The sequence below is a fragment of the Tenrec ecaudatus genome, chromosome 3, assembly GCF_050624435.1.
Source record: "Tenrec ecaudatus isolate mTenEca1 chromosome 3, mTenEca1.hap1, whole genome shotgun sequence".
In the NCBI taxonomy this organism is placed as follows: Eukaryota; Metazoa; Chordata; class Mammalia; order Afrosoricida; family Tenrecidae; genus Tenrec; species Tenrec ecaudatus.
In genome coordinates, this window is record NC_134532.1 from 51,713,218 (window position 1) to 51,719,426 (window position 6,209).

General features: G+C 35.7%; 1 non-coding gene across 1 annotated transcript; it reads right to left on the minus strand.

Moving 5' to 3' along the window:
- Positions 1 to 5,640: 5,640 nt before the first annotated feature.
- LOC142444027 (U1 spliceosomal RNA) lies at positions 5,641 to 5,803 on the minus strand. The gene has a single exon (XR_012783717.1). It is a non-coding gene; the product is annotated as a U1 spliceosomal RNA (small nuclear RNA).
- Between the last annotated feature and the right edge of the window lie 406 nt (positions 5,804 to 6,209).

A 6,209-nucleotide genomic window follows, 5' to 3' on the forward strand; every position in this document is an offset into this window, starting at 1 on the left:
TTCTTTCTTTCTTTCTTTCTTTCTTTCTTTCTTTCTTTCTTTCTTTCTTTCTTTCTTTTCTTTCAATGGGCGACCATTTTCAGTGTAAGGTGATATATCTAATTTTTTTGTATCTGCATCTTCTGTATGGCTAATGATCATGAATATTTTTATGTGTCTGTTTGACATTTGAATGCCTATTTTTGTTAACTGTGTATGTATGATTTTTTACTGCCTTTATAGTTGAATTATTGGGTTTTTCCTTATTGAAGTCTTGCATCATTTTATATATATTTAGAAGTATGTAATTGTCCTTTATGTCATTGCTCATTATTGTTTTCCAGTTCAAGAAATAATTGTTAATTCTCTTATTGAATAATTTTGATGTACATATGGGTCTTATTATACATAGGATTAGTCGGTTATTTTGATTCTCTTGTGTGCACTTCCTCTGCTAGGTTTGAAACATTGTATGTCCTGCATTTGAGCCCTTAAGTATGTAACTGTTTTCCCATTGGTGATCTTTATGGGGTGGTATATGGAGTTAGGTCTTTGATCCATCTTGAGTTCAGTTTTGTACATGGTCAGTCATACGGGTCCTGTGTAATTCTTCTGCAGATTAAGATCAAATTTTGCCATCACCATTTAGTGAAGAGAATGGTTATTCTCATTTAATTTTTTGGCACTTTCTTGAATATCAGTTGTGACTGAATTTATTTGTGAGTTGTCTATGCTTTTTCATTGGTCAATGTACCTATGATTTTACTAGTCCCTTGCTGTTTTGCCTAATGTGGCTGTAGATTGTGAGATTGGGTAGTGTAAAGCCCTTACTTTGTTTTTCTTTTGAGCTTTCTTGCTTATCCTGGGTTTCTTCTCCCTTCATATGAAGTTACTAATTAGTTTTAACAGTAGGTTATTGGATGAAGGTATTATTTGGATCAGTATTGAATGATATTTAAAAATTTCTTTGGGTAATATTGATAATTACATAATGAGCCTTCCTATCATGAGCATGGTGTAGTCTTCCATTTGTGTAGGTCTCTTTTGGTTTCTTGTTGATAGGTGCCATCGAGTTGGGTTCTGTCTCGAAGTGACCCTCTGTACAACAGTATGGAGTGCCGCTCAGTCCTGTCCCATTCTCATTGAGGCAGAGAAAAAGTGCTGCTCTGGAGAAGACAAAGCACACCTCTGGTGACAAAGAAACCCATGGGATGTAAAAAGTCTCAAATGACCTTCAACCCAAACCCCACATCTTCCACTTCCATAACCTACCTGCTATCTGTTGGCCACTCAACCCCTGACAGCCTGGTGTAACTGCTCGTTTCTGCTTCTGTATATTCCTTCTTGCTGGTTCACTGTCCAACCACAGACAACAGCGTGAATCTACTCCTCTTTCACATATCATGTAATTCAATAGTTTAATCATATACAGAGTTGTATAGTCATTACCTCAATCCATTTTAAAACATTTCTTCTTTCTTGGACTCATTATTAATGTAATTTTTGAAAGTGTGGCAAACATGCACAAAATATCCTCCAATTCAAAACCTTCTGCATTTATAATTCAGTGCCATTGATTATTCTGTTATGCAATCATCATCGATATCCTTTGCCAAATGATTCCACCACTATTAATATAAACTCAGTGCCCCCTCAGCAAAAACTCTTTGTCCTTCACCTGTGATAACCATTGGTCAAATTGGATTGCTTTCTTTATTATATGATGTAAAATTCACTTATCATACACTTTCATAGTTAAATCACTTTTAAAAATAGTTATATTTACGCCATCAAACTCAGTTCTAGTGCTCCCTATCCCCTCCCTCATCCATTTTTGGCTCACCAATAACAGCACATTCCCCACCCCCTGTCCTTGATAAACCATTTCATCAGTTACTGTCTCTACGTATCTGCTTCTTCTAGAAAATGATAATAATATAAAGATAAAAATAAAACGTAAGAAATAAAAGCCTACCAACAATTTAAAAATATATTCCAGAGAAGGAATTACTCTCATGGAAAAAATGAAATATATTTAACCCTAGAGAAAATTCAGGTTGGGTCAAGAGGGAGGTAAAGTGACATCTTATCATATTTTGCACAATTGAATTCACAATAATCAATTTTACAATAATCTGTGTGTGACACTAATGCTGAAAGAATATCTTCAGGGATAAGAAATTAAGTTAAGAAAAATTTAACATTATTTATTATTTTAATTGTCTTTAAAGATAACAAATATTTAAAATGATAACAAATTTGTGTACTTATCTATTATATTCAAGTGGTTTTGTTTAAAACAGGACAGAAGATAGGGAAAGAAGAATTGGAAATATGTTATTAAAATATACTTATGCTCAATAGAAGGAATACATTATTGTCTAAATGTAAAATAAGATTGCAAAATAATTCATGTTATAAATTATAGGATAGCTATGTAAGAGTTCATGCAAGAAGAATTTAAAAATTCAATCAATGCAAATATTCAAGGAAAGAAGTAAAGAAAAATACTAAATCCAATAAATAGAAAAATACTAGTAAAATATAACTACTAGTAATGTGTTCAGTTTTAATACAGAATGTTCAATATGGTATTAATTTAAGTCTGAGTACTGCTTCGAGTTGGAGACATTTCCTTTGAGGTAAATACCTGTCACTCCCTCATGGGAACCGTGTGTGACTGTCGTAGGGCAGGGGCACACCTGGGTAAAGTTCAATCCTGTGTGAGGGGAGAGAGAGTACATTTGGCACATAGTATAAGATTTTATTTTTCTTTTTAAGAAATTCTCTCAATCACAGAGCTGATGAGAGTCCTCAGGTTTATCAAGAGGAAAAGGTGGCATGTCATGTAGGTAAAAGGTCTAAGAACAGTCACCCTGAAACTCACTAATGCCATCAAGTCAATTCTAACTCATAGTGACCCAATAAGACAGAGTAGAACTACCCCACAGTGCTTTAGAGACTGTAAATACGTGTGGAAGCAGGCAGCCTCATCTCTCTCCTGTGAAGTGGCTGGTGGGTTTGAACCAACAATCTTGCCATTAGCAGCTGAACACTTAAGCCATTCATTGCATCACCATGGCTACTAAGAATGTTTTCAGTCAATGGAAAATACTCATCTGTATACAGAAAATATTACTTCCTCCTTCTAAGACTGCAATAGTGATCAATGAAAGCCACAAAGAAAACGCAAACAAAAAAGTGTCCTTGGGGACAACTGACAACAGATCAATCATAAGATAATATTGTTGCACATTTATCTGAATGTACAAATTAAAAAGAAAAACAAGCTATCACTTCCTCACACACAAGCATCAGAAAACCAAACTCTCAAACCAGACACCAAAAATTATAGACATATTGATGAAGATATGTTAACATGTTAAATGTCTTTGCCATTAGAGAATTGTAAAGTATAACAGTGAGATATTATAGTTTTGAAATGAATTAATCAAGCAAACAATAAAAGGCAATCTGATAATGCCTTATGTTGTTTAGTGTTTTGATAGTTGTATAAAGGACATAAGCTCAGAGAGGTGTTTTCTAAAATCTGGTCAGGAATATGCACCAGCTGTTTAGTTTTGTTTTTGTGTTTTAATGCACTATGGTCTTAAATAAATGGTATTATCAGTTTGATGATTTCCAAAGTATCGTTTGCGGACTGTTATAGTTAGGTTTTGTGTCAACTTGACTGGGGTAGTGTTCTTAGTGATTTGGTAGTTAGCACCTAGTAATTCCCCATCAAGTGAAGTGAACACAATTTAGTCAATTCCACAATGGGGTCTTCTGTGAGTAGCCAAGCAGTTGTATGATTAGGGTGGAGTGTAACTTCCTTACTCAGGACACAGCTCTGAAGCAACTGGAAAAAAAAGATTCCATGTTTGTGTGGCCTACATCCTTTCTGGCTTTGGACCTGGCCTCTGCACCTGGGCTCTTCAATCTCTAGTTCTTTGATTTTGACCAAAGGCTTGAACTAGCCCCTGCCAATTCTGAGAGTCCGCAGGGGCCTCCCATCTGACATGTGATCTGACCTTGGAGTAATATACCTCTTCAATAACACGTAAGACTTGCTAATTTTTATTCACCTGCCTTTGAAACTACCATCGAGGTATGCTCCAGCCTATTGTAGGTTTATCAGCCCCCGAAGCTACATAAGTCAGGAGAAGACTAACTGAGACTCAAGGACTTAGAATCAGAATGATGTGCCCACTTCTACAACTGCATGAAAGATTCTCTTTATCTATCTATCTATCTATCTATCTATCTATCTATCTATCTATCAATCAATCTATCTCTATTTTTTTTTCTAGTAAATTTATCCTTACATAGGTGTTGAATGATATCCCATTGGATTTGTCATTCAGTTTTAGAAATGGCTGGATTTAGAATCACTGAGTTTCACAAATACCATGACATGCTCCTCCATTTATTTCTGTTATATTTCATTTACCTCAATAATACTTTTAATTTTGTTTGGACTTTTAAATATTTATATAGTATAATTTTTATGCATTTCATTTTTTGAAACATGTAGTCTTGCTTTATATATTTTTTTCGCAAACCATTTTGGGGGTGCTAATGCAGATATTATATCATTGCATAGTTCAATCACATCAAGACATAAAGTGCATGTGGTACCACAATCAGTTTCAAAATATTTCCTTCCTTCCTAATCTCTCAGATATAAACTCCCTTTCACTCTGTCTGTCCCCACAGCCCCACACCACTGTATCCTTCAGGAACCCTATTCTACTTGCTGTCTCTATAGGTGCATAAATCCGGGTTTCATATTCTGAGAAAAAGAGAATATATATATATATATATATATATATATATATATATATATATATATATATATATATATATATAAATTCAGTAGGGTTACCGCCAATGACAAAATACATCTGAGTAGAGTATACCCAATATGAAACAGAGAGAGAGAGAGAGAGAGAGAGAGAGAGAGAGAGAGAGAGAGAGAGAGACAGAGAGTTGAAAACAAGATCAGGCCTAACATGCATGAGCAGGGAGTTAACTGAAAAAGTTTTAACCATTCAAGTCAGGTGTATCATTTTGATTTACTATAATCATCTCTCCAGTGAAATCTGATTAGTAACCAGGTGAGTCCCAGTCCTCTATTAATGGACAGAGGGAAATCACCAGAGGTTTATTTCCTCTGTAGATCTCACAAATGTATCTTGCCTTTAAACATGTATCATCCATTCTTCCTAAGATTTAGAATAATGTTATTATGTATTTCCTTTAGATCTGGTGATGTTAGAAAGGGACAATGGTATTTCTATTTTTTCCTTTCTTTCTTCCGTGAACACAATGATGTCCCATCAGGATAGTGAGGGATTTATTGCTTGTTCATCAGATAGATTATGTATCTCTTTAATACTTGGAAACTTGACTTGTATTTATGCTAAAAGCAGTTCAGGTGTCATGAAAATCACTAAGGTAAACTTTAATCACATACCACGAAGTGTGACAATTTTATTTTCTCTCTCTTTCCTCAGATATATTATGTTATTTCTTTAATATATTGAAAGCTGGTGTGAATTATTGCTAAAAGCTGTTCTTGTCTCACTTAAAATCACTAAGGTAAGCTTTTATCATATCACATGAATTGTGATGATTTTATTTGTATATAGTCTTTTTTTTTAGGGGATAGCGCGAACGCAGTCCCCCACTACCACAAATTATGCAGTCGAGTTTCCCACATTTGGGGAAATCGCAGGGGTCAGCACACCCGGAGTGCAATGGGTGAGCCTCGCCCTGGGAAAACCACCTTCGTGATCATGGTATCTCCCCTGCCAGGTTGTATATAGTCTTACACATTTTCTTGTTATTGATAACTATGTAGCTTTTATTTTAAAGTGTGATTTGATTTTATTTAATTTCTGGAGTCAGGAATGGATGAAATCCAACTGCAGTCTCCAAAACACTCTGTTCCATCAGACGCACACTAGGAAGTGGCCTGCTAAAAGGCTAGTGGCAGCTCTCTGATTTCTATGAAGCAGCTGGAGCCCAGAGATGCAATCCCTCACTCTCCTGCTGGACAGAGTCCTGGGTGTGGTGTCTGAGAGGAGTGCTGGGGGCTGTCTGCTCAGGAAGGATGTCTCTGTCCACTTCCATAGGTGAATCCTCATTGATGTTGAGAGACAGCGGCATGGAGTATGAACCCTGCCATCCCCTGCTTTTCCTCAAGGATCCTCCAGATGCCCACCCAT